The 27,798-nt window shown below is 54.4% G+C and overlaps 1 protein-coding gene across 5 annotated transcripts in view; it reads left to right on the top strand.

The window, feature by feature from the left end:
• Window positions 1-27,798, top strand: part of FRMD5 (FERM domain containing 5) — a 76,677-nt gene that overhangs the window by 11,900 nt on the left and 36,979 nt on the right. The window contains exon 1 of one of the 5 annotated variants that reach the window (XM_054168881.1): window positions 27,502-27,554. The exons of the other annotated variants lie outside the window; for them this stretch is intronic. The gene's annotated coding sequence lies outside the window, so the exon portion shown is untranslated. Of the gene's footprint in view, window positions 1-27,501; window positions 27,555-27,798 lie in introns of those variants that run through there. 5 annotated transcript variants of the gene reach the window in all.

Genomic DNA, 27,798 nt, shown 5'->3' with positions numbered 1-27,798 from the left:
GGTTTTTAATTAACAGCAGGCGGTGGTTAGGAGGATGTCACCCAGCGTAACAGGAGCCTGTGGCTGAGGTGCTTCAGGCTGCTTTGGTTCACACCTCTCTGGGTTGGGTGGAATTCTCAGCAGTTCTGCTGGGCTCATCCAAGGAGATGGTTTTGGACACTCTTAATCCCTGTATCCATGAACTGATGCTGATGAGCTGTGTCACATCCTAGGGCTGCTGGAGAGCAGGAGACAGTCCCTGTGCCCCGGGTTCAGCAGGATGCTCCTTGAGGTCCTCCAGAGCTCCACCCTGCACCACAGCTTCCCTCAGCTGCAGAACTGGGCTGACAGCTCATCTTTGTTCCATCCAGGTCTCTCTGAGGACATGCTGGTGAGAGATTAGGTGCAGGGAGTCCATGAAGAGGGATGTGGTGTTTGCCATTCTTGGGTTCCTCAGCTTGCTGGGGCCAACGCTGTGGGCAGTGGAGGTGGTTTCATCCCAGGGTGATGTCGCTTTGTAGTGGAGATGATTTCACAGTGCATAATTGTCCCTGATGTCCATAACAGCTTGTCTGCTGGTGACAGGATTATTTGAGATCTGTGACAGCTTCCTGGGCCTGTGCTGGTGCACCTGGTGCAGTACGCTGGTGGTTTTGTCATGCCCGTGTTGCCCGAGGAGCTCTGCAGTTCCCTCTCCTGTTGTCTTCTCAGTGGCTGGGCAAGGGAATTCTGGTGCCATTTTGCTGGCATTCTGGGCAAAGGAATTTGGCTGGGCAAAGGAATTTGGCTGGCATTTTGCTGGCATTCTGGGCAAAGGAATTCTGGTGGCTTGCTGTTGTTGTTGCAGTGCTCTTCCAAGTGAGCAAGCCTGTGCAGAGCAAGCCTGGGGAGGGTGAGCACTTACAGCCTGCTGGCTCTTAGGTGTGTTTGGGGGGAATAAAATCATCTGAAAAACTACAGGAGCCCGAAGAGACTCTTTTGACTGCACTTGATTCTTCCTTAAGTGCTCCAATTATGCTGGCCTCTATTTGAAGTGTCAGTTGGACACGGTGATAGCACCAAATCCACGATGCTTTTGCCTGGATGGCATCCACCACCCCGGGGCGGGGGGGACACGACACTGGAGCTCGGTGTGAGCTTAGCAAGAGATTCACTCCAGCCCTTAAAATATTGATGGTGGTGTAACCCATACACATTTAAGTGTATCCAGCATCATCCCACTCCGCTCCTACCCATCATCACTTCTGGAGAGGCTCCAGAGAGCGTTGCCGTGAGTGGTGGGAAGCGGCTGCAGGTGGCCATGCGTTGTCTGGGGGGAGTGTTAGAGGTGAGATTTAGGGCTCATAAACTTGTTTCTGGGGAGTTCCTGAGGGGCTTTGCACAGAGCTTGCAGTGGTGACCAGCTGGGTGGGCTTGGGGGTGCAGGGTGAGTGGTGGTTGCTGGCCACTGAGGAGGGATTTGGATGTGGGGCTTGTCCTCGTTCTCCCAGCAACCCCCCAGCTCTCTGTCAAAAGCAGAGCAATGAAGAAGCCTAAGGAGAAGATGTCTCAGACACTTCAAACCCACGCCATTGCTTCCTGCTCTCCTGGAGCCCAGGGGTGCTGAGAGCCTGTCACCATGGTGGGACCTTGTGAGCTGTCAGATCACAGCAGCTGGGTTTGGGGGAGCTGTGCAGCTCCTGGTATGGCTGAGGTGATTCAGGGCTCCTCTGAAGCTATCAGAAGTCAAAATGGGATGGATCTTCTCCTTGGCTGGGAGATTTGTCTGCACAGGACAGTGCTCCTTCCCTCCCTTCCCTTCCTTTCTTCCCTTCCCTCCTTCCCCTCTCTTCCCTCCCTTTCCTTCCTTTCCTCCCTTCCTTCCCTTCTCTCCCTTCCTTCCCTTCCCTCCCTTCCCTCCTTCCTTTTCTCCCTTGCTGGTTTTCAGTCATGTCCTGTATGGCCAGAAAAAAACCCTCCTTCTGTGGTGGGGAAATGCTGCTGACTCAGGGTGCTGGTTAGAGGGGGTGGACTGGGCATCATGCTGGTGCTGGACTGCAGGTTCTCCCAGGGCAGTGCTGGTGCATGGAGGAGGGTTGCACCCGTGGTCCCTGAGGCTCCCCTGGGTGCTGGTTGCATGGAAATTAGTCCGAGATCATTGTGCAGGAGATTCAAAACTCATCAGAACTGGAGCTGCTGATGCCTCCTCCCTCTGCCTTGGCTCAGAGGTGAGTTTCTGCCTGGATTCTTGTTATGCTCAAACAATTTGTGTTGAAGGCCAGCCCAGAGAAAGCCTTCGGATGTCAGGTCCCATCAGACTACTCTGGCGTCTTCATCTGCCCCCTGCACAGTCTCCTCCATCGCTCTCCTCACTGCTGCTCCTTCCATCATGCCTGCAGCTGCTGCCTAGTGAGTAGCATTGGCTTGGGGGTTCATCCACTCAGCTGTTCTGGGGTGAAGGAGAAGGGCCCAGCTGGGTGTCTGTGTGGGGTGAAACCTCTCCTGAAGCCACTTCAGCTGGGGAGGGCAGCAGCAGGAGGGACAGGGTGGGCAGTGCACATGGCAGAGCTGCATCTCGGTCCCTATCAAGTATGCAGCTGTGGTGGCCTCCATGCCAGGGGGCTTTAGGAAGCTCCTGCAAGGTTCTGAGCTGGAGCAGAGGGCCTGTTGAAGGACAGGAGGACATGGGCTGAGTGGCAGCAGTGACCAGGGGCTGCTGGTGGCTGCTAGAACTTGTCTCACATCCTGGGGTGATGTACTGGGAGGCCGTTTCACTGTGTCCACAGCAGGTTAACCTCCACAGAACACATTACTGAGGTGCTACCAAGGTTCTGGAGCAGGAGAGCCACCACCCTGAGCTGTGTCAGTGCAGCCAAAGCCTTGGTGCTCTGCAGGGGCATGTGGGTGCCATGGGAGTTGGTGGGGAGGGGATGACAAAAACCTCAGCTGGAGCTGCAGGAGGGGAGGTGCTGTGAGACCAGTGCCTGTTTCACAGGTGTCACAGATTGCATCATGTTGGAAGGGACCCTCAAGAGGTCATCTTGTCCAACCCAGTCATCTGTTCCTGTGGTCTGGGGAGGAGAATGAGGACTAGGGGGAATGGGGAAAAATAGAAATGGGTAGATTGAGATTGGATATTGGGAAGAAGCTCTTCCCCATGAGGGTGGTGAGACACTGGCACAGGTTGCCCAGGGAGGTGGTGGAAGCCTCATCCCTGGAGGTTTCTAAGGCCAGGCTGGATGTGGCTCTGAGCAGCCTGCTGTAGTGTGAGGGGTGCCTGCCCATGGCAGGGGGGCTGGAACTGGCTGATCCTTGAGGTCCCTTCCAACCCTTACAATTCTGTGACTTCCCAGCAGGGACTGGGGTGGGTGGCCATTCCCAGCACGGATGCTGGTATCACTGGTATCTGTGTGTGTCAGCTCTTTCTTTCACCTTTCTCTCCCTTGGAGGCTGAAATCTCCAAGCACTTCACCTCCTCCTGGGCTTTCTCCTGACCCAGAAATATTTCTGCCTGCCTGCGGTTGTCTGTGGTGACCGCAGGCCATTGTGCGCCGGGGCTGAGGAGCACAACCAGAGGGTTTTGTGCTCCTGGCGGTCTCCATGGGAATGGGGCAGTGAAGCCTTTTCTTTTCTGGGGAACATCATTCCCATGGCCCCTCCCTGGGAAGTGGCAAGCCCCAGGCGATCTTGTCTGCCTCATCAGGGGCTGTGGTGGGTGATGAGGTGGCCACCACGACTCCCAGTGTGTTCGGCTTGTGCGCAGGAGCCGTGCTGGTGCAGGCTGATGCCCTGATGCTGGCTGTTGAGGTGATGTCTGTTATGATGATGCCCACAGTGATGATGTCCATAAAAATAGGAGCATCAGGATTTTCAAAAGGCTCTGGCCAGACACAGAGAACAATCCCAGAGACCTGAGCAGAATCTTTGGGACATTCCTTGTTTTGAAGGTCCAGCTGAGCAGGTTCCCTTCCTTGGGCTGTGTCCCTGGGGTCATCCTCTGACCTCACCTCCTTGGACTGTTGTGTTGTGGCTGTTGTGTTTTGGTGGCTGCCAGGAAGGCAGGACTGGACTGTTTCCATCCACACAGGAGACAGGGTTGCTCCAAAGTGACTCCAGGGCACTGGCACTGCAGACAGAGAGGTGTGGCTCTATGCCAGCCCTGAAATGGAGATGTGACATCTGGCCATGGTGACCCTGGGACCGTGAAGGGGCTGCTGAGACCAATCCATGCATGAAGACGTTGGAGAAGAGATGGAAGCAGAGCAGCAGATCCTCAGAGCAGCTGAGGAGCTGGGGCAGGACGCATGAGGGCACCATTGGCAGCAGTGGACCCTGCGCTGGTGGTGCTTCACCTGCTCTGAAGGGACAGGAACTGGGTTTCCAGCCAAAAAAAAAGTCAGCTTTAACAAGCCAGTGTCTTGCTGCTTGAGGGATGATTCTTGCCAATCTGCCACTTCTTCCTCTGATCTGCTAAAAATAGTCCATTATTTGCAGGCACATCCTGGAGCCTAACGAGCTCTTAAGGTAATTACCTTTGGGGGGGAAGGAGCTGAGGCTGGGGGGTGTTCTCCTTCCCCCCTACTCTGCCCTACTGAGGCAAGATCAGTGCCCAGCAAGAGCTAAACGGTGTGGGGGTAGAGAATGGGGTCAGAATCTTCTCAGTGGTGCCCAGTGACTGGACAAGGGCAACAACTACAAACTGGAACCCAAGAGGTTCCATATGAACAGGAGGAGAAACTTCTTTGGTGTGAGGGTGCTGGAGCCCTGGAGCAGGCTGCCCAGAGAGGTTGTGGGGTCTCCTTTGGAGAGATTTCAAACCCACCTGGGCATTGTGATCCTGGGCAAGCTGCTGTGGGTGCCCCTGCTTGAGCAGGGGGGTTGGACTGGATGATCTGCAGAGGTCCCACCCAGCCACCATCATGCTGGGATTCTGTGACTGTTACCTGGGGAGGTGGCAGGAATCAACTGTCCATGTGGATACCTGCAGCTACCCATCCACAAAATGATGTTTTAATGCATTTAATTTCTCCAAACCAGCATTTAACTTGCTTCTCCAGAGCTAGGAGTTACCTGAACAGGAATTATGATATACATTGAGAAAAGACAACCTGCTACCCCCTCTATCAAGCTTTGACCCACAAGAGGTCACCCTAAAAGCCACCACTTCCCCCCTGAACCCTCTGAGGCCTCTGCCCCACCAGCTCTTGCTGCATAAATGCTTTAAACCCTCTTTGGTAGCTGGGAAGCTGGTTCCTGCCACCTCCCTAGATCCATCTGAGCTGCTGGCTCGGGCAGGGAGGGGACAGCCCTGGGTCAGTCAGCAATCTCTGGTGGTGCTGCTTTGCCCCCAGCTTTGGAAATCCCTTTGCCAGGGCTTGTCCCGAAGAGGTAAATGACATCCAGGGCTGCTGCCTCGGTGTAATTGATAAGCTATCAGGAATATCAGCTACGGAGAACCTTGTGTCTGAATCAATTCCTGTGAGGCTGGAGGAGCTGATCCTGATCCATGTAATCCTGGGGCTTTGCTTTATCGTGGTCTCTGGTGGATGTACACAATTACACCAGGTTTATCTCTCTGCACTTCCATCCTCAGACATTCCCACAACCTCTCCAGCCCCAGGAACATGAGCACCTGTAGAGAGAGCCTGTGGAGCCATAGCTCATGTTTTGTGGAGACAGGATTTCTTCCTCTTTCTGGTTGCTCCAAGCTGGTACAAACCCACCCCCTCCTGCCACTGTGAGGAGGTTGGTGGCTGCAGGTCATAGAATCACAGAATGCACTGGCTTGGAAGGGACCTTTAAAGGTCATCTGGTCCCATCCCTTGGGACATATGCAACTAGAGCAGGTTGCTCAGAGCCCCACTGAGCCTGACCTTGAATGTCACCAGGGATGGGGCATCTCCCTAGGCAGCTTGTTCCAGTGTTCCACCACCCTTAAAGAGCTTCTTCCCAATGTCCAATCTAAATCCACCCTGCTCTAGTTGCAGACCATTTTCCCTTGCCCAAGTGCTCCAAGTCCTTCCAAGCAGTCCCTCCCCAGCGCTCCTGTAGCCCCCTTCAGCTGCTGGAAGGCTGCTCTAAGGTCTCCCTGGAGCTTTCTCTTTTCCAGGCTGAACACCTTCAACTTTCCCAGCCTGTCTGCCTGAGGGAGCTGCTCCAGCCCTCTGCTCCAGCCTCCTCTGGACCTGACCCAGCAGTTGCATGTCCTTCTGGTGTTGGGGGCCCCACATCTGGACACAGCAGGAGTACTCCAGGTGAAAGCTTTCCATCAGGCACCAGCGACCGCACGCTGGAGGGTGCTGTGGGAGCCGACCCCCTCACATGGCGCCTTGTGCTCCGCTCGTGTTCCCCCCCGGGCTGACACGAGCTGGGGGGGTTGAGGTCCGCGGCTGTCAACGCTGCAGATTATTTTGCAGAAGCTTCTTGCAAACACAGCCCGTGTCAGAAATCAGGCTGGATGGCCGCGCCGTGCCCGCTGCTCTTCAGGATGAGGCTGTCGGGGAGCATCGAGCGCTTTGCTTGATGTGCCCTCGCCGGCTGCGCGGCTCCGAGGACAAAGCTGGCTGCTTATGCAAGCCCTGTGGAGGGGGGGCACGGACCTCAGCCCCCCACACAGCCAGAGGAGTGACGGCTGCTGTAGGACGGACTGACAGCTGCTGCGGGACAGACAGACAGCTGGCGCCAACAGGCAGAGCAGGGGTGATGGGTGGTGGTTAATGAGACCCTGCGGGCAGGAGGCTGGGACGGGTCTGGGTGCCTTTGCCAGGCTCCATCTCTGGATACTCCCCAGTCTGTCGCCCTCCCCCCATCCTGGGGGTCTGATGCCGTGTGGCTGGCAGAGCAGGGACCCAAACCCACCCTGGGAGGACGAGGTGATATCCTGAAGCTGGGGGACAAATTGCTGTGGATGCCAGAAGCAGCTGCCGTGCCAGTCAGAGCAGCTCCTTTGTGATGCCCACATCAGCACGAGCTGCTTCCTGCAGATAACAACCAGTGCCTGCTAGCAACATACCCAGGCCTTAATAGAATCATAGAATGATAGGAGCTGGCAGGGACCTCTGCAGATCATCCAGTCCAACCCCCCCTGCTCGAGCAGGGGCACCCACAGCAGCTTGCCCAGGATCACAATGCCCAGGTAGGTTTGGAAGCTCTCCAGAGAAGGAGACTCCACAAACCTCTCTGGGCAGCCTGCTCCAGGGCTCCAGCACCCTCACACCAAAGAATTTTCTCCTCCTGCTCAGGTGGAACCTCCAGGGTTCCAGTTTGTGCTTCTTGTCCTGTTGCTGGGCACCACTGAGAAGAGTCTGGCCCCATCCTCCTGGCTCCCACCCTTCAGATGTTTGTAACCATGAATAAGTCAGCGTTTGAATTCACAGCCGTGCTGCTGGCTGTTGGGAGGATGTGACACAAAGGTCCCTCAGAGCAGGGAATCGTTTTCTTTTAATCACCGTGTGCCAGCACCTGGGCTGGGGCAGGGCCTTGGCTGTAATTGGTACTAATGAACATCAGCACAGGCTGCCCAGGGAGGTGCTGGAGTCACCATCCCTGGAGGTGTTTAAAAGATGGTTGGATGTGGTGCTGTGGTTTAGTGATAGGATTGTGAATTCTAGGTGAGTAGTTGGACTTGATAATCTCAAAGGTCTCTTGGTGATTCTATGGTTCTGTGATTCTGTGTCTGTTGGAGGAGGAGGTGGGAAGCTCGGCATCCTGCAGTTCTCTTCCTTTAGTAGCACTTTGATTTAGACCAGACCCCAAAAAACCCTGTCCTGCTGCTGTGATGTGGGAAAGGGCTGGGCTAGACATGCAGGTGGATGGGAGGCGCTGCTCCATCCATACTGGGGAGCAGGTTCCCTTGGATTTGTCCCATTCCTGGGCTGGGCACAGTCTGTGCTGCCAGAGCAAAGCAGATGCTGTGATGGTTTGGGGCTGTTTGAGTGCCAAATGCTTCTGGCAGCATGAGGTTGGACAAGATGACCTTCAAGGGTCCCTTCCAACCCAATGCATTCTATGATTCTAGGTTCATGAAGTGAATTAGCAGAACTACCAGGTCAGACCACCCCAGCTGCACATGGGTAGTGACTCACAGGATCACAGAATGTTAGGGGCTGGAAGGGACCTCCAAAGGTCATCCAGTCCAATCCCCCCTGCCAGAGCAGGATCACCAAGAGCAGGTCACACAGGAATGCATCTGGGTGAGTTTTGAGGGAGATACCACAACCCCCTCAGGTGTGGTTCATATGATGGCATGAGGCAGCTGAGAATAGGCAAGATGATGTGTCATTATCTTACCCTTTTCTTGATGCCCTGTTGTCATTGTGCAGTAAAGTGCTTGAGGCTCTGACTGGAGGAAGCAAAACATCCAGCCCAGAAACCAGCAAAGGCTCAGAGTATCTGACAGGTGCTGCACTTGGGAGGTCCATGGTGCTGTGCTCAGGAGGTCCATGGCACTGTGCTCAGGGAGGTCCATGGCACTGTGCTGAGGGAGGTCCATGGCACTGCGCTCAGGGAGGTGCACAGTGCCATGCTCAGGAGGTCCATGGCACTGTGCTCAGGGAGGTGCACAGTGCCACGCTCGGGAGATCCATGGCACTGTGCTCAGGGAGGTGCACAGTGCCATGCTCAGGAGGTCCATGGCACTGTGCTCAGGGAGGTGCACAGTGCCATGCTCAGGAGGTCCATGGCACTGTGCTCAGGGAGGTGCACAGTGCCATGCTCAGGGAGGTCCATGGCACTGTGCTCAGGGAGGTCCACGGTACTGTGCTCCATGGTATTGTCCAAGCTTTGAGGGCCAGTTCCAGGGCCCCTGATGCTGTCTGGGTCCCAGACTGATGCAGACACCCTTGCAGTTACAGACCCATGAGGTTTGACTCAGATGGGGCTGGGACAAGGTGGTGACAATGTTCATGGTCTTTACCAAGAGACTTTCTCTTCCTCCATGTCCCTCGGTCAGCTTCCCTCCGAAGCTCTGCTCTTCCCAGGCTGCTCCCATCCCTGGGCTGTGTGGACAGTGCCCACACCCATGCCAGATATGGGCTGGGTACTCCCAGTCCACCCTTTGCCCCACACTAAGATGGGAGCACTGGGAGGGACAGGCAACTGCTTCTTTCCATAGTGGGTTCCCCTTGTCCTCCTCCACCTTTCATTTGCACTTACAGCCCATGATGCTGGGAAGGAGGTGGCTTTGTACCTGACCGGTGAAGCAGAGGTGTTCTGTGCATGCTGGCAGAGTCTGCCTTGGCACCCTGAGGTGTTTCTGGAGGTGCTTTAGCTACATGCATCTACAGAGAGGCTTGGAATCCAATCTTCACAGCCAGAGCCTCCATTTCCTGTGCTAAACTCCAGCATGAGATAAGGAGCAGTGGGTTTGGAGATAGTGAGCAGGTTGGAGATGTTTCCATGTCAGACCTGATACGAAGACATGCCTGGAGCTAAAGGCTGTGCCCTGACTGCCAGGGGACATCACAGTTCTCTGAGCTGCCAGTCAGAGTTTGCCCCCCAACCCCATGTGTTTCTGACACAGGATCAGCACTGACTGTGCAACCACCATGAATTCCTGGCATCTCCCAGCCTCTGCTGGAGTCACAGGATGGGCTCCTTGGTGGCTGCTTCACTGTGAAGAGCAGCAGCTGAGGATGGACCTGTCCTGGAGGTGTAACTCTGCTCTGTGGTGCTGTGAGGAGGATCTGGGCAGGTGGGATCTGCAGCAGGACTGAGCAGAGGCTGAACACACAGACCATGCTCTGCATAGAGGTGCTGGTCCCTAGGGATGTTGATACATCAGAGATGGAAACCATCACCACAATGCTGCTCTTGATAAATCAGTGCAACTGCTGCTGATTTCTCCAACCCCTGAGGCCTTCCCAAGGTGTTTCCATTCCTTCAGGTGTCACAAAACATCACTTCCCTTCAGCAGGGGCACTCTGAGCACACAGGGAACCTGCTGATGTGAGTAAGTGGAACAGACAGGCAGAAGCTTCCCTGCATTAAGCTGGAGTTGTAGAGGCTCATGCATGCCCCATGAGGGCAGCTGTTTGCTGGCACCCTGGGCTCTTCACATTCCTGGGACATGTGGCACCTTGGAGCCACCTTGGCTCAGCTGCTGTCTGAGCCTGGTGAGGGTGAACTGCTGGAGAGCTTCCCTCCTCCTTCCATCCCTTGGTTCACTTTGGGTTCCTGTTCCCACCTGAGCACTCTACTAAGTGAACTTGCTTAAGAAGGTGTTTCCAAGGGCATGTCCAACCCTTTAGGGGAAGGAGGTAACCATTGATCAAGAATCATGGAATCAGTCATTTGGGTTGGAGGAGACAGCTTTGAAACCCCTCCACGGATGAGGACTCCACCACTGCCTTGAGCAGCCTGGGCCAGACCTTGACAACCCTTTCCAGGAAGAAATTGTTCCTCATGTCCAACCTAAACCTCCCCTGGGGCAACTTGCTGCTTCCTCTTGTCTTACCCCTTGCTCGTGGGAGAAAAGACCAACTCCCACCTGGCTTCAAGCTGCTTTCAGGGAGTTGTAGAGAGCTAGAAGGTCTCACTTCACCCTCTCTTTCTCCAGGCTGAACAACCCCAGGTCCCTCAGCTGCTTCTCACCAGACCTGTTCTCCAGGCTCTTCACCAGTTCTGTTGCTGTTCTTTGGACCTGCTCCAGCCCCTCAGTGTCCGTGCAGTGAGGGGCCCAAAACTGAACCCAGGGCTTGAGGTGTGGCCTCACCAGTACCCAGCTGAGTGAGACAATCCCTGCCCTCATCCTAAATACTCTCCCCTTCCACTGGTAAGATGCTCTGGGCTCTGGTGTTAGGTTAGGGACACGGGAAGGCTCACACATGGCAGGACTCTGTGCATCTGTGCTGCTTTCTCCTGCTCCTCGGGCAGCTCTTTTCACCCACTCAGTGCCACACACCAAAACCCAAGTGCCCATAAGCAGACACCAAGAGGAAGACCAAAAGCCTTTTTGTGGGCATTGGAACAGGCTGCCCAGGGAGGTGGTGGAGTCACCATCCCCAGAGGTGTCCAAGAAATGTGTGGACATGGTTTAATGGCCATGGTGGTGCTGGGCTGCTGGTTGGGCTTGATGGTCTTAGCTTTCCCAACCCCAAGGATTCTCTGGTGCTATGAATTTGCTTCTTTTTGCAGAAAGTGTCACATTTCCCCCATTTTAGGCTCTGTGCTGTAGATGGGAGCTGGTAGCTGCACCCCACTGAAATGAATGGGGCTTAAACCGGGCATCTCCCCATGCCCCTGGGGCAGACAGACAAATCTCTTGGACCAGGGTCTGTCACTGCCACAGGCACGTTTGAAGCCTTCACCCAGGGCCCAGGAAACTCATTGCTGCAGGAAATGCTCCCTTTTGGGTTTGCTTCTGAGGGAGAGCATAAAAATAGGAGCTCTTAAGGTCTGGTGCTCTCCATCACCAGCAGCACCTCAGATCATTAAAGCCTGAAATAATTTTAATTGGATCCAGAACTCACAAGAGACTTTTTGTGCTGTGGTGGAGCTGGACTAGTTTCTTTGACATCACACCAAACATCTGAGCACAGGAGTGAGTCCCTGCTTGGCTTTGCAGTGCCATAGGTCAGAAGTTACTGGGTCTGCCTCCAGCTGCAGGCTGGGTTTAAACTGAGGGAGAAATGTTTTGTTTCCTTGGCAGTGGGTAAACACCACTTGCAAAGCCCTGGATTGTTAGTTTAAGGTCTCAGAATGAGTTCTCTCACTTAGCAGCACCCTGCTGATGAAGGTGTGGGTCAGGGGGGGCTGTACCTCCTGCTCTGCTGGGGTGGTTTTGGGGGTGTGAAGATCAGACTTCAGTGCCTCTCTCTGTGTGTCTCCATTAAAAACGAGGAGCTTGTGCCAGTGAGTGGCAGGCCAGTGACCCTCACCCACACCAACAGGCTTCGCAGCTCCTGTGTCTTCAGCGTGCCTGGACCTCCTAAAATTAGTTAGACATTAATCAGAGTGATGAATCAGTGCTCTGACTGCAGAGAGCTGGGGGAAACCAAACATTCAACATTCCATTTGAGTGGACTGGGCTGAGAACATCTGCACTCCAAGAAGGACACTGAGGGGCTGGAGCGTGTCCAGAGGAGGGGAATGGAGCTGGTGAAGGGTCTGGAGAACAGGGCTGGGCAGGAGCAGCAGAGGGACCTGGGGTTGTTCAGCCTGGAGAAAAAGAGGCTGAGGAGAGACCTTTTGGCTCTCTACAACTCCCTGAAAGGAAGCTGGAGCCAGGAGGGGGTTGGGCTCTTCTCCCAAGGAACAAGTGACAGGTGGGGTGTCCCTGCCCATGGCAGGGGGGTTGGAACTAGATGATCCTTGTGGCCCCTTCCAACCCTGACTGATACTATGATACTATGACAAGAGGAGATGGCCTCAGATTTCCTTAGGGGGGATATAGTTTGGACACGAGGAACAATTCCTTCATGGAAAGGGCTGTCAAGGGCTGGCCAAGGCTGCCCAGGGTGGTGGTGGAGTCCTCATCCCTGGAGGGGCTTCAAAGCTGTGTAGATGTGGTTCTGAGGGACATGGTTTGGTGGAGACCTGTCATGGTTGTACTCCATGATCTTAAGGATGTACTCCAACCAGAACAACTCTGTGGTTCCGTGGCTGTGATGGGGCTGTCAGTGGTTTCCTTCCAGCACAGGAGCAACCAGGGGATGTTTAAAAATGTACAAAGAGGAGTCCCAGAGAGCGCTGGAGCTTTGGCTGTGTTTGAGGAGGACTCTGGTGCACAAACAGCTCTTGCTGTTTGCCCAGTGCTCCTCTGGCTCGTTGCCACCAAACGGTTTTCGTGCGGTGAACAAAAGCACAGGGGAGGTGTGGCCAAAGCCCGGGGGGTGTTAAACCCCCAGGGGCTCAGGACCCTGTGGGGTGGGAGAGAAGAGGATGGAACAGGTGCAGAGGGGAGCAAAGAGGCTGTAGGGGAGCCCAGAGCAGGGCATGCTGGCAGGAGGGAGATCTGGAGCCGGCTGGCAGAGGCACCAGGGGCACAGTCCTGAGCTGCACAGGGTGCTGGCCCCAGCCCTGCCCTTGGCCATGGTCCCTCTCCATGGGCGTCTGGCGAGTGGCTTTCGAGGAACACTGCAGCACCTGTGCTTGCCTGCCAGCCCTGCCAGCCCTGCCAGCCCTGCTGCCAAGAGCACAGCAAGCCCTGGGCCAGCAGACCACAGCAAGTGTCAGACCGTGAGACCATAGTGAACCATGGACCGGGAGACCATGGCAAGCCCTGGACCATGAGGCCATGGCAAGCCTTGGACCATGAGACCACAGTGGGGGAGTGGAGGGATTTGTGGCCATGCAGGCACAGAAGACAGGCAGTGAATGGCTGACACGTCCCCAGCCAGCTGGGGCCCTCATCTCCTGCATGGGGCTGATTTGTGTGTTCTGTGCCTGGGGATGGAGGGGGTGAGTTGTGGAGGGGTTCCTGGGGATGGAGGGGGTGAGATGTGGAGGGGTTCCTGGGGATGGAGGGGGTGAGTTGTGGAGGGGTTCCTGGGGATGGAGGGGGTGAGTTGCCTTGAGAAGGCATGAAACCATTCTGGGTTTGTGTCCTGGCCCACGTCCCATGTCCCGCAGGATGTGAGCAGCCTGCCCAAGCAGCCTGCCAGGAGCAGTGCCAGCCTTGGGGCTGGGTGGTGCTGCAATGCAAGCCCAGGGCAGGGTGGCCAATCTCTTCAGCTCCTTCATTTCCCTGGAATTAGAAATCAAAATCTCTTTTATTTTGATTGAAGTGGCAGAGGCTGGGCTTCTCCAGGGCCATCCTGTTGGGTGCCAGCAGCTCCTGCAGCCAATCCCTCTGGAGTCACTCCTTACACAATCCTCATTCCCATGCTGCAAATGGCTCCCCTGGGAAAAGGTCCCATCCCAGTGGACCCAGGGACAATCAGGCTTCTGTTAGGAATCCAAGATGTTGGGGCAGGATCGGGAGCTTGGCTTTGGGATCTGCTCCAGGGAGCAGCTTGGGCTGGAGCTGGCGGGGAGGGAAAGCAGCTCCCTCCCCAGCATGGCAGAAAGTGGTGGTGTATGTGGGTTGGTACTGGGAGGGTGAATGTGGGAATCCTTCTGTGACCCAGCAGGAAGGCAGAACTAACTTGGAGTGAGGGGGCAGAATGTGTGCAAGCAACAAGGACTCCCCTGTCAGCTGCCCAGGCTGGGGGGTAACTGGTCTGGCAGAGCAGGATGCTGGAGTGGGATGCTGCAGGAGGAAGCTGGAACAGAACACTGGAGTGGGATGCTGAAGCCAGGGGATACTGGAATGGGAGGATGCTGGAGTTGGATGCTGGAATCCCAATATGCTGGAGAGGGGTGCTGGAGCAGGAGGAGGCTGGGATTGGAGGCTGCTGGAGTGAAGAGAGAAGTAACTGGCACAGTGGGAGGCAGCTCTGACACAGCCAATGACTCAGGCTGCCTCCAACCTTGGCACCCAAGCTGGGCTGCCCTGATGTGAGGGCGAATGGCTGGTGAACAATGCCCATGATGTGCCTGGCACAAAGAGGCTTTTCTTCACCCAAAGCATGTGTGGCCACTTGCTCCAGCTCCTCTTCTCTCCCCAGACAATGGCAGGAAACCCTTCCCTTGTGCTTGGAGTTTTGTTATTGGCTCTCGGTGTCTCCCAGGCAGGGACTGCATGGTCATGCTGTTCCCTGTGGCATCAGCTGGGGCAGAGCAAGTCCTCACCCTGCACATCACCTTGCAGAACCCAGTACTGCTCCTGAAGGCCCCCAGGGCTTGGTTCCAAACACTGGTTGCAGGTGGTGCCATGATCACCTTGTCCTTTCTGTCCAGTGCCAACAAACCCCATGGGTTTACCTCATTACAGGCACTGTGGCAGCACCTCCTGTGCTTGGAGCTGGGAGAGGGGATCCCACAGGGAGTCTTGGACCCACCCTGCTGCAGATCCCACAGGTCTGGCTGATCTCACCCACCTGAAAATACAGCAAGAGGGACATTTTGGGTCAGGAGATGGTGAAAAGGGTATGAATTTGTCTCAGGAGGGTGGCAGGTAGATGTGGGAGGTGCAGATACAGCATCAGTTGGCAGGATCTGGCCACCCCAAAAGGCCATTGTGGGAGAGATAATGGAGAGCTTGTTGTGATAGGGTGAGAAGGAATGGATTGAAGCCTGAGTAGGGCAGGTTTAGACTGGAGATTAGAAAGGAATTGTTTACAGTGAGGGTGGTGAGGCACTGGACCAGGTTGCCCAGGGAGGCTGTGGATGCCCCCTCCCTGGAGGTGCTCAAGACCAGGTTGGATGAGGCTTTGAGCAACCTGGTCTAGTGGGAGGTGTCCCTGCCCATGGCAGAGGCTTGGAACCAGATGATCTTTAAGGTGCCTCCCAACCCAACCCGTTCTGTGATTCTCTGGAAATGGTCCTGACGTGGTGAAGGCCTCAGCTTCCCCTTCCCCTGTGGCACTGGCTGGTAAGCACCGGAGCGCCGGCGGTGCTGTGATGACGATAAAGATAGCACTAAATGAAAACACTTTTTTATCCTTAAATCTCCTGCTTTTATCTGGCTGTGTGCTCTGCAGGCACGGGCTGCTTAATCCTCCTGCCCTGCGGAGCCATCGGAGAAGCTCCGCTGCTGGGTCCCGTGTTTGATGCCCTCCAGGCTCCTGCTGCTGCTTTTCATCTTTGGTCACCCTGCCCAGGAGCCCAGCCAGCGCAGATGATCTGCCAGTCTCTGTCTTTAGAGCTCATTTCATGTTTTTGAAAGATTTATTTGAATAAATTGCTGGATGAAAAGTGGCTTTCAACTTGCTGACCTGCTGGGGTGCTGTAGCCTTCCAGCGGCGCCAGCAGGGACAAGCCAAACCTTAGAAGCTCTCTAAATGAGTTGGCTTTAAGGTGCTTTGATGCAAAGCTAATTGAGCAGAAAAGGGGGCTCAGTGACTCTGAGTTGGTTAGAAATGGAAAGCAAACTTCCCCCTGTGTTTGCATGGCCAAGGTGTTTGCCAAGGTTGGCTTGGGCTGATCGTGGAGCAAAAGCTGGCGGTGCCAAGGAGGCGTAATGGTTCCTGGCAGATGCTGAATGCAAAACCAAACTGGTCCCCAGCTCCTGCAGCTGGTGAGGGCTGTGTGGCAGTGTGATGATGAAGAGCCCGGTGTGTATCAGCAGGTATCAATATTAGTCCATATTAGCAGGTATCTATATCAGTATGCATCAGTAGGTATTGATACCAGTGCATATCAGTAGATACTGATATCAGTACGTGTCAATAGATATCAGTATCAGTATGTATCAATAGATATCCGTATCAGTATGTATCAGTAGATATCAGTATCAGTGTGTATTCATAGATATTGATATCAGTACATATCAAGAGACACCGATATCAGTACATATCAATAGATATTGGTATCAATATCAACAAATATCAATATCAGTATGTATCAGTAGATATCGGTATCAGTATGTATCAGTAGATCTCAATATCAGTATGTATCAATAGATATCGGTATCAGTATGTATCAGTAGATCTCAATATCAGTATGTATCAGTAGATATCGGTATCAGTATGTATCAGTAGATCTCAATATCAGTACGTATCAATAGATATCGGTATCAGTATATATCAGTAGATCTCAATATCAGTATGTATCAACAGATATCGGTATCAGTATGTATCAGTAGATCTCAATATCAGTATGTATCAGTAGATATCGGTATCAGTATGTATCAGTAGATCTCAATATCAGTATGTATCAATAGATATCGGTATCAGTATGTATCAGTAGATCTCAATATCAGTATGTATCAATAGATATCGGTATCAGTATGTATCAGTAGATCTCAATATCAGTATGTATCAACAGATATCGGTATCAGTATGTATCAGTAGATCTCAATATCAGTATGTATCAATAGATATCGGTATCAGTATGTATCAGTAGATCTCAATATCAGTATGTATCAATAGATATCGGTATCAGTATGTATCAGTAGATCTCAATATCAGTAGGTATCAGTAGATACTGGTATCAGTACGTATCAGCAGATATTGGTAGCAGTAGGTATCGATAGGTATCGGTATCAGTGTGTATCAGTAGATACTGATATCAGCCTGTATTAAGCAGGTATCAATAAGGATGTGGTGTAGCAGTGGTGTAGCAGTGGCCCTGGTTGAGTTAGGTAGTGCTTGGACTTGCTCTCGCGGTGGGACGGCAAGCTCCAGGCGAGCAGTTGGATTTGATGAGCTCAGAGGTCCCTTCCAGCCTCAACGGTTCCATGGTTCTGTCTCCAAGGTCTTTCCCCACCGTGGTGCCTCTGTCACCCAGGGCCTCAGGTGGGATGCATCTTCTTGGCACGTTGCTCGTGTGGAGCTCTCCTTGAGGTGCGCCGGGCAGCTCTGCAGGGCTCACATCCACACCCCACTGGCAACGGCGCTGACCGCAAGGAGGGTGCAGGTCCTGGGCATCAGGCAGTGCCACCCCTGGGTTGATCCAGCATGGTTCAGCCAACCAACACAGGAGGAGGCTCTGAGAAGCACGTGAAGGTTTGTTGTAACAGGATAAGGGACAATGGATTGAAGCCTGAGGAGGGCAGAGTTAGACTGGAGATTAGGAAGGAACTGTTTACAGCGAGGGTGGTGAGACACTGGAACAGGTTGCCCAGGGAGGCTGTGGTATGCCCCATCCCTGGAGGTGTTCGAGGCCAGTTTGGATGGGGTCTTGAGCGAGCTGGTCTGGTGGGAGGTGGAACTGGATGATCTTTAAGGTCCCTTCCACCCAAACCATTCTATGAACCTATGAAACCTCTTGGTGTGCCAAGGCCAAGCAAGGTGCAGCTGAAGGTGGGGAAGACACTGGGCTTCTGACCTGCAGTGGGGTGAGGATGCTCACCCCTGCTCACCCCCACAGCTCTGGGTGTGTTTGGAATGAAGTAGCACAAAAGGTTTCACTTGTGAGCATCTTGTCATTAGTGGTTGATGGGCCTGTGCCATGGTTCAGAGCATGTGGGCACGGGAGGGCACTGCCAGTGAGCAAACCACTCAGCTTGGAGCTGCGCTGCTGGCATTGGGCCTCCGAGGAGACGCTCTCCAGTTTTTCCTGGAGAGCTCGTTGCAGAGACAGTCAGGGCCCCTGGTAAATAGGATGCAGCTGTTACTGCCACACGGTCCCCAGGAACTCCTCTGAAACCTCAGTGCATGGACAATAAAATCCTGTCCCTGGTTGGTGTGGCAGCGAGTCCCTCCCGTTGCCATGGCTCCAGCATCCTCCAGAGATGCTGCTGGCTTCTCCCAGCCGGCTCACATCCAGCCTTCCTCAAGCTCTAGCTGCTCCTCAGCTGGGTTCTTTGCGCTTCAAACCGTCAGCAGTTGCCTCCACACGGACCTCTGGATTCACACCCACTTGGCAAAGTGATCCCCTGGACTCCTGCCACCTCTCCCAGGTACTGTGGGCGGCATGGCTAGGGTGGGTGCCAGGGAAGGTTCAGGTTGGACATGAGGTTGGACAAGAATGGTCAGGCACTGGCACAGGCTGCCCAGGGAGGTGGTGGAGTCACCATCCCTGGAGGTGTTCAGGAAACCTGTGGCCATGGCACTTGGGGACATGGTTTAATGGCCATGCTGGGGTTGGGTTGATGGTTGGACTTGATGATTTGGAAGGTCTTTTCCTACCCAAACCATTCTGTGATACTCTGAGTGGGGTCATGGAACCATAGAACTGTTGAGGTCAGAAGAGACCTTTGAGATCATCGAACCCAACCACTTGCCTAGAGCTCACAATCTCACTGCTGCTGCTCAGCTGCTACCACTAAACCATGGCCCTCAGCACCACATCTACGCATCCACCTTCAGGAATGGTGACTCCACCACCTCCCTGGGCAGCCTGTTCCAGTGCCTGAGAACCCTTTCTTCTGGGGAGAAATTGTTCCTCATGTGCAACCTAAACCTCTCCTAGAGAAACTTGAGGCCATTTTCTCTTGTCCTGTCTTTCATTGCATGTGAGAAGAGACCAACCCCCACCTGGCTCCAAGCTCCTTTCAGGGAGTTGTAGAGAGCCAGAAGGTCTCCCCTCAGCCTCCTCTTCTCCAGGCTGAACAACCTCAGCTCCCTCAGCTGCTCCTCACCTGACCTGTTCTCCAAACACTTCACAACATCTGTTGGCCTTCCCTGGACCTGCTCCAGCTCCTCAATGTCTGTCTTGGCGTGAGTGGCCCAAAACTGAACACAAAATACCTGTTCCTAAGGCAGGGCTCCTGCTGGCATTGTGTGCCACCACCCTGCTGTGTGAGGAGAGCGGTAAATTGGCAGTAAATTGTGTCACTGGTCTAGACAGGTGCCCCTCTCCCACCAACCTCCTCCCTGAGCTCCTGTGTGAGGCTCCTGCAGCCTCAGCCCTGTGCTCAGCCCCGACACCTCCAGTTCCTTCCTCTGTACCCAGGGTTCCTCAGCTCCTTTCTCATCTGATGTGTTTTCTGCTCAGGAAAGCAGTGAGGGTGAAAATTCAAATGAAAAGCCTAAGAGGCTTCAGAGTGAGTAAATTGGAAAACAAACTCCATGGAGCAAGGAGAAAAGGCCTGAGACATCCAAGCGATTGTGTGGGTAGAGATGGAGCTCAGCCAAAGCTGAGCTCATTGTCTTTGTGTCCCCCAGGAAGGCTGAGGGACAATTAGTTCTTGGGGCTTTAGGGGCTTTCTGTGTTCCTCTGCCTGCTTTTCTTCCTCTGGTTCTGGTTCTGAGATTTGGATTTTAATGAGGAGTTGCCTTGGTGGTCTGGGCTGGTCCCATGCTGGGTGAGGAGGAGGATGGAGTGAACAGAGAGGATGCAGACCCAGTAGGTTTTATGGGGGTCCCCAGACCCCAAAGCATTGTCTGGAAACAGAGGCACAGGGTCTCTTTGTGGAACAACTCCAAAGCCCAGAACTGGACCCAGCACTCCAAATGTGGCCTCACTAGGGCACAATAGAGGGGCAGGAGAACCTCCCTGGCCACAGCCTTCCTCATGCACCCCAGACCATTTGCCTTGGCCCTGAGAGCACGTTGCTGGCTCACGGTGACCTTGCTGTCCCCCAGTGCTCCCAGGTCCTTCTCCAGAGAGCTGCTTCCCTGCAGGTCAGCCCTCACCTGTACTGGTGCAGGCGGTTGTTCCTCCCCAGGTGCAGGACCCACACTTGCCCTGCTTGACCAGCCTGAGCTGCTGTGATCCAGAGGCACATTTTGGGTCAGGAGATGGCGAAAAGGGTATGAAGGCTTCTCAGGAGGGTGGCAGATAGATGTGGGAGGTGGAGACACAGCCCTGGTGGGCAGAAGCTGCCACAGGGCTTTGTGGTGGTCCCCAGACCTCAGAGCATCATCTGGAAAGAGGGTGACAGGGATTTTTTTTTTTTGGGGGGGGGGGGGGGTAGAACACCCCCCACCACGTGGCCCCGGGGGGGCTGTTTGCAGCCAGAGGAGCTGTGGCTGATGCTGGCTTCTGGCAGGACTGCAGGAGCAGCTTGCTGCTGCCCCTGGCTGGTGCGTGGCCCGTGTGACATGAAGCAAAGTGACACTTTTGCGCACGATGTCACCCCCCTGGCTGCCCACCCGGAGCGCTGCGCGGCTGCCGCTGCCGGCAGGCGGATCTGGGGCAGCTGCGGCCCCGCTGCCCGGGGCAGAGAGTTTCCCTCCTCTCCTCTGCACTTCATCGCTCTGCTCACCCCCGGATCGTCTCCTCCGGGAGCAGGAGGAAGAGGAAAGAGGTTCTGCCACGGCAAGGTCTGAGCTGTGCCGGTCACGAATGGGGAGGCAGCAGGAAGCTGTGGCCGTGGCTGGGCTGTGCTGGGCAGAAGGTCTGGTGGTGAGGGGCACAAAATTACAGAGGGATGGAAGGCTTCGGGTGGGAAGGGACCTTTAAAGCTCATCCAGTCCAATGCCCCTGCAGTCAGCAGGGACATCTGCAACTAGAGCAGCTTGATCAAGGCCCCAGACAGCCTGACCTGGAATGGTTCCAGGGAGGGGACATCCACAGCCTCCCTGGGCAACCTGTTCCAGTGTCTTACCACCCTTGCTGTAAAGAATTTCTACCTCATCTCCAGTCTCAGTCTCCCCTCTTCCAGCCCAAAGCCATTGCTCCTCATCCAATCATCACAAACCCTTGTCCAAAGTCCGTTCCCTGCTCTCCTGTAGCCTTCTTCAGGTACTGGAAGGCTGCTCTGAGATCTCCCTGGAGCCTTCTCTTCTTCAGGCTGAACAGCCCAAACTTTCTCATCCTGTCCCCATAGGGGAGGCACTCCAGGCCTCTGATCATCTTTGTGGCCTCCTCTGGACCAGTTCCAGCAGTTCCATGTCCCTCTTTTGTTGGGAGCACCAGAACTGGACACAGTGCTCCAGGTGGGGTCTCAGCAGAGCAGAGCAGAGGGGCAGAATCACCTCCCTGCCCTACTGCTCACACTTCCCGTGCTGCAGCCCAGCACATGGCTGCCTTCTGCGCTGCCAGTGACCACTGCCAGCTCACACTGAGTTTTTCCATCAACTGACACCCCCCTCAAGCCCTTCTCCTCAAGACTGCTCTTGAGCCACTCCTCACCCAGCCTGGATTTGTGCTGGATCTGTAAAGAGACTCTATAGTCTTTAGCCATCCTTTGCAAGGTCACCTTATGTGACAAAGGACATCAGCACTTAAGTGTGAGGCACAGAAATGGTCTGGAAGGCTCCTTCAGACGCAGAGCTGTTAAGGAGGGTCACCCATCAGCAGCACAGCACGGGGATGTTCTGTGCTGACTCAGGAAGCAGGACCTGGGCTGCCCTGGGGTGAGCAAGGAGGAGGAGAAGACAGCTTGGGAGGGGTGTGGGGCTTGAGTTGAGTGGTAGGTGGTGGAACAAGGGGGACAGGACTCGTGCTTGGCAGAAGAGGTGGGAGATGGGGGTGAGTTGCAGAAGGGGAGCAGGACTGGCAGGAAGAGCAGAGGGTGTTCAGAGTTACAGGGACCTGTTGGAGAGCAGTCTGCTGCTGAAGGAGCCTGCTGCATAAAACTGCAGCAGAGGAGGTTCCACCTCAACATGAGGAGGAACTTCCTCACTGTGAGGGTCACAGAGCGCTGGAGCAGGCTGCCCAGAGAGGCTGTGGAGTCTCCTTCTCTGGAGACTTTCAAGAGCCATCTGGACATGTTCCTGTGTGACCTGTGCTGGATTCTATGGTCCTGTTCTGGCAGTGGGGGTGGCCTCGATGATCTCCAGAGGTCCCTTCCAACCCCTGCCATCCTGTGAGCCTGTGGTCCTGTGAAGGGACAACACATGGTGGGTGAAGCTGCTGCTGCTCTTTCCAGATGACCTGACTGGTAACACATGAAGATGTGTTAGAAGATTAGAGCAATACCTAGAGGTGGTGTTTGGAAAATGTTGCTCTGCCCTTCCTTGCCTGTCCCTGTGAGGGCAAAGGAGCAGTTGTGGAGTCAAGGCACTTCAGCATTCCCATGGGGTAGGACACCAAAACATGGCTGAGATGCTCTTGATGACACAGACCTGTCCACAGATGTCCTAATTCCTCTTTATTCTGATCTTGTCCATCTTGCACACCTCCCCCAAAGCCAAACCTCAGCCCTTGCTGGGACAGAGGAGGCTGTCCAAGTATGGGAGCACTTCCATGGGGGTCCAGCCACCACAAGCCCCTTCCACATCACCTCCCAGTCATGGTCCCCAGCACTTGTTGTGGTCTACAGACCAAATGATCTTCAGTGCTTGCAGGGACCCTGTTCTGGAGACTATTGAGAAGCCTGAGACCCCAGGGTGGGTGGCAGCCAGCTTGGCTTGAGGTTTAGGGATGCTCAGGACTGCCTGGCTCAGACCCCTGAGAGCTTCCATAGATGAGAGCACACCAGAGAACCTGGAGGTGGCACAGGTGTCCTGTGAAGGCTGCCCATGATGCTGAGGAACCCAGCAGCACCTCCTGCTTGGGATCACTCTGGAATTGCTCACTCTTTTCAAGGGGGCTGCAGGGAAATGGTGCTTTTAACAGGGAAAAGCGGAGGTGTTTCACCTTGTAGGAAGCACCTTCCATGTATCCTTGCTCTCAGGAGACATTCTGGTTTGAAATGTGGAGGTTTTAGATACCCTGTGAGCATCTTGGCAGGGTCATCCTCCGTGCTGGGGCTTAGCTGAGCGCTTCATTTTCCCTCCTGCCTCAAGTACCCCCTGGAGGTACTGAGAGCCTCAGCTGAGTTTGCTGCATCATCTCTTTCTGAGCTCATGGCAGAAAATCCCTCCATTTTTTTTTTGGTGCTGCTTTTTCTCACCCCTCACAAATGGTTTCGCTGCAGGGGGTCTGAGGAGGCTGCAGGCATGAAACGCTGACTTTGAAACTGTAGAAGCTGCTCATTATTTAGCAAACCGGGCTCTGTTGAAGGCAGAGGGGGCAAGGGAGGCAGAAGCCACGCGTCCCAGGGCCCCGTCCCCACCGGCAAGAGCTGGGTTGTGCTGGTGCTGAGCTCCATCCCGTGGCTGGGCACATCCCAGCAAGGAAACTGGGATTTGCTCTCCCACCGAGCCGCGGTGTGAGCTCCCTGGGGTTTTCTGCTGGTGGGAAGAGAAAAGAGGAAACATTCGGAGAGCAGAAACCTTGCAGTCAGCCCCCTCCGGATGGTGTCCTGCTCCTCCTGCTGCCCCGAGCTGAATTTTCTGTGCGTTGTGAGCGCTTTATGCTGAATTTTCTCCGTGTTTTGAAGGCTCCAAGGTGGGTGAGGTAAGAATGGTCATTAGTAGGTGCTGGGAGGGGAGATGTAATTACTGCAGCACAACTGGAGTCCGAAGGGCACCGTTTCCTACCACAAACGGCTCCGTTTCAGCCTCACAAAAGCTGAATAATCCTCTCTGACAGCTTTTGTCTTTTTATAGCCATAATTAGCCCAAAAGTGCTGTGGTGCTGAGGGCTGGGCAGGAGCTGCCCGGAGAGGGACCTGCCAGCTGCGTGGCTGGAGGGGAGGACATCTCTGCAGACTTCAGAGGTGGGGATGAGGACAGAGAGGTGATGAGGGTGTGGGACTCCAGTGCAAACCCAGTTCCTCCAGAGGGGAAAATCCCTGGATTCTGCTTTTGGTTTCTTGACCTGAAAGACACGTTTGCATTTTAAGGCTCCTGCTGGGATGCTGGAACCTGTTGGAGCTGAGCTGTGATGACAGCTCCCGAAGTGCTGACTGCACGGAATAGCAACAAAAAACCCCCACCCCACCCCACCCAACCAACCAACCAAACCCAACCAGCAAAACAAACCCCACAAAACCCAAACTAACAACCAGCCCAACGACAACAAACCCCCAGACAAACAAAAACCCCTCAAGCCAACAACAAACCCAAACACAAAACTTCCCCAACCCAGAAAGCATGGAACCTGGAAATTGAAATGTTTGCTCCAGGTGGAGGGATCTGGGGGGGAGACACCGGGTAGAATGATGGGATCCTAAGGGTGGAAAAGACCTCTAAGGTCATCAGCCTTCTACTCAACACCTCTGTGACCACTAGACCACGTCCCACAGTGCCACATCCACTCATTTTTAAGGTGTTTTTAATCCCAGTTAGACCCCAGAATCCTACCAAGTCCATCAGGGTGGTGTTGATAGGATGGTGGAAGGGACTTCCCAGGGAAAGGAGGGAGGTTTTGGTCTCTGTCTCATCCCACTTATCTGAAAGGTTTTGTCAGGTGCTGTTGGTGCTGCACAGTTGCCATTTTGTGAGGGTTTGGGGTGTTTGGGGCCGATTTCATTCAAAAGCTAAAATGAGAAGGTTGTAGGTAGCTGGTGGCTTCAGGTCAGGTCTGAGCTGCCCATGATTTTTTCAGCTCCCTGCAGGCAATTTAAAGCTTTTCCCATGGCGTGGAGCTGGGACTGTCCCTGTGTGTCGTGGCTTTGGTGCTGGTCCTCCTCAGGATGCTGAGTTTAACCCCTGCTATGGCCATGCCCAGGGGGATGGAGCACGAGAAAGGCCAGAGGATGAGCAGAGGGCTGGAGCACCTCTCCTGTGAGGACAGACAGGAGTTGGGGTTGTTCAGTCTGGGGAAGAGAAGGCTCTGAGGAGACCTAATTGTGGCCTTCCAGTATCTGAAGGGGGCTACAAGAAAGGTGGGGAGGGACCTGTTAGGGTGTCAGGTAGTGATAGGCTGGAACAAAAATAGAAGTGGGTAGATTCAGATTGGCTGTTAGGAAGAAGTTCTTCCCCATGAGGGTGGTGAGAGACTGGCACAGGTTGCCCAGGGAGGTGGTGGAAGCCTTAAGGCCAGGCTGGAGGTGGCTCTGAGCAACCTGCTGTAGTGTGAGGTGTCCCTGCCCATGGCAGGGGGGTTGGAACTGGCTGATCCTTGAGGTCCCTTCCAACCATAACAATTCTGTGATTCTATGCTCAGGCTGACCAGGATGTGCTGCAGGCTGCTGCTGCTGCTCCTCTGCAGCGCCAGCTGCAGAGCCAAGCAGAACAGAGGCATTTGTCTTCCTGTCCCTGGAGCTGCACAGGGACAGATGGATGCTGCCCATGATGTCAGAAGAGATATCTTCAGAGGGATGAATCTTTTCATAGAACCAGGGAATCATTTGGGTTGGAAGAGACCTTTAAGATCATTGTGTCAAACTGTTACCCCAGCACTGCCAGGTCACTACCAAACCATGTCCCTCAGCACCACATCTACACAGCTAGGAAACCCCTGCAGGGATGGAGACTTCACCACTGACTTGAGCAGCCTGGGCCAGCCCTTGACAACCCTTTCCATAATGAAATTTTTCCTCAAGTCCAACCTGAACCTCCCCTGGCACAGCTTGAAGCCATTTCTGCTTAGTCTGTCACCTGATACCAGGGGGAAGAAAATGATCCCCACCTGGTTCCAAGCTCCTTTCAGGGAGCTGTAGAGAGCCAGAAGGTCTCCTCTCAGCCTCCTTTTCTCCAGACTAAACAACCCCAGGTCCTTCAACTGCTCCTCACCAGATCTTTCTCCAGACCCTTCACCAGCCTCATTGCCCTTCTCTCTACCTGCTCCAGTCCCTCAGTGCCCTTGGAGTGTGGGGCCCCAAACCAGCCCCACTGTGCAGGAGCAGCTCCAGGGGTGGAGGCAGAGGGATTTTCCTGGGAAAGCCACTGGAATGTGGTTTCCCTCCTGCCTTGGGGGCTCCAGCCAAGCCAGGCCTCATTAATGATGATTATTTTAATATCCCTTTTATGGTGTTTTAATTTCATAACAATGCAGCCTGCAAAAGGAAGCATTTCCAGCGTGGCTCTGGGCTCCCTCAGGCAGGATTTATTAGCATCCCTTTTTGTCCATATTTCATGTTTATTGCTGCCATCTCTAATTAAGGGAGGGAAATATGCCTGAGGTGGGCTGAGGGGCCTCTGGAACAGCAATCATCTGCAATCCAAGCTGGGAAGGAGCTCTTGATGTTACTGACACCTCTTCCAGTGCTTCAGAAGGGATGAGGAGCTCTGCACCCAGCACCTGGGGGTGGTTTGAAATGAACAATGAGGTTCTGCTGAAGGTAGGTCAGTGCAGTTGTCCTGAGGAGTATTCCAGACTCAGGAGCTGAGTCTTTGCAGCCAGCATCTGGTGATGGTTTCCATGCAAACTCAGGAGCTGAGATTTGCAGCCAGGGCCTGTTGATGGTTTCCATCCAGCCTCAGGAGCTGAGTCTTTGTAGCCAGCATCTGGGGATGCTTAAAATGAACAATGGGGTTCTTCTGAAGGTGGCCTGTGAAAATGTCCTGAGTGGGTGCCAGACTCAAGCCAGATGGCTTAAAATGAACAATGAGGTTCTTCTGAAGGTGGTCTGTGAAAATGTCCTGAGTGGGTGCCAGACTCAGGAGCTGAGTCTTTGAACTAAAGGTCTGATGATGGCTTCCATTCAGGCTTAGGAGCTTAATCTGGGAGCTGTTTCTGAAGGATATATTGCAAGCTTTCCATGCTCCATCCCCCTCTCTAGATTACTGGGGTGGGCTCAGATGTTGCCCCAGGAGGATTTTCCACTTGGGCTCTGGTCTGAGGGATGGGAACTGTTCCTGCAGAAGCTGGGACTCCATTGTAGATGTGGTGCTGAGGCACACGGTTTAGAAGGGGGGCTCGGTAGTGTTGGGTTAATGCTGGACCTGATGACCTTAAAGGCCTTTTCCAGCCTGGATGATTCTCTAATCGTGGTGCTGGGAGGGTGGACAGTGCTCACAGGCAGGACTCCTCAGGCTGGTGACCTAATTCTGCTTTCCCTGAGGAGATAAACCCCCCTCGCCCCCACCCCTTTGCACAGCCCTCTCCAGCTGCGCTCTCCTCCCCTGCCTGTCCCCATGCTTCACTTGCTCTTCCACCACTGCTGATCCCCATCCCTCACTGAGGGCTTCCCAAAGGCTGTTTGGCATGGAGCTGTCCCCAGCAGAGCCCCCCCATGTGCTGGGTCTGGAGGTTCAGCTCACAGCAGCCTCACTCCAGCCCTCCCATCAGAAGTGGAGCGGTTCTCCCGCGCTGCTTTGGGCTGCGAGGGGCTTATGTGGCCAGCTGGGCTCCAAACAAGGACTTTCTGCAGCTACAGGAGTAATCCCCTGCCTGACATCATCTAATCAGAGCTTTGGCTGAGGGCACCAGGCTGCGGGTGGGATTTGGGTCCCCAAAGCTGCTGCTGCTGCTGCAAAGGGCAAATGCCCTGTGCCTGAGTGTGGGGGACCAAGGTGAGGCTCTGTGCCGAGGGTCCCTGCTGAGGGTCCCTGCTGAGGGGCTGGGGTGAGGCTCTGTGCTGAGGGTCCCTGCTGAGGGTCCCTGCTGAGGGGCTGGGGTGAGGCTCTGTGCTGAGGGTCCACGCTGAGGGGCTGGGGTGAGGCTCTGTGCTGAGGGTCCATGCTGAGGGGCTGGGGTGAGGCTCTGTGCTGAGGCTCTGTGCTGAGGGTCCATGCTGAGGGGCTGGGGTGAGGCTCT

The sequence above is a fragment of the Dryobates pubescens genome, chromosome 17 (genome assembly GCF_014839835.1).
Source record: "Dryobates pubescens isolate bDryPub1 chromosome 17, bDryPub1.pri, whole genome shotgun sequence".
Taxonomy (NCBI): Eukaryota; Metazoa; Chordata; class Aves; order Piciformes; family Picidae; genus Dryobates; species Dryobates pubescens.
Note: the sequence above shows the minus strand (reverse complement) of the source record. Positions and strands in the feature narration are given on the sequence as shown.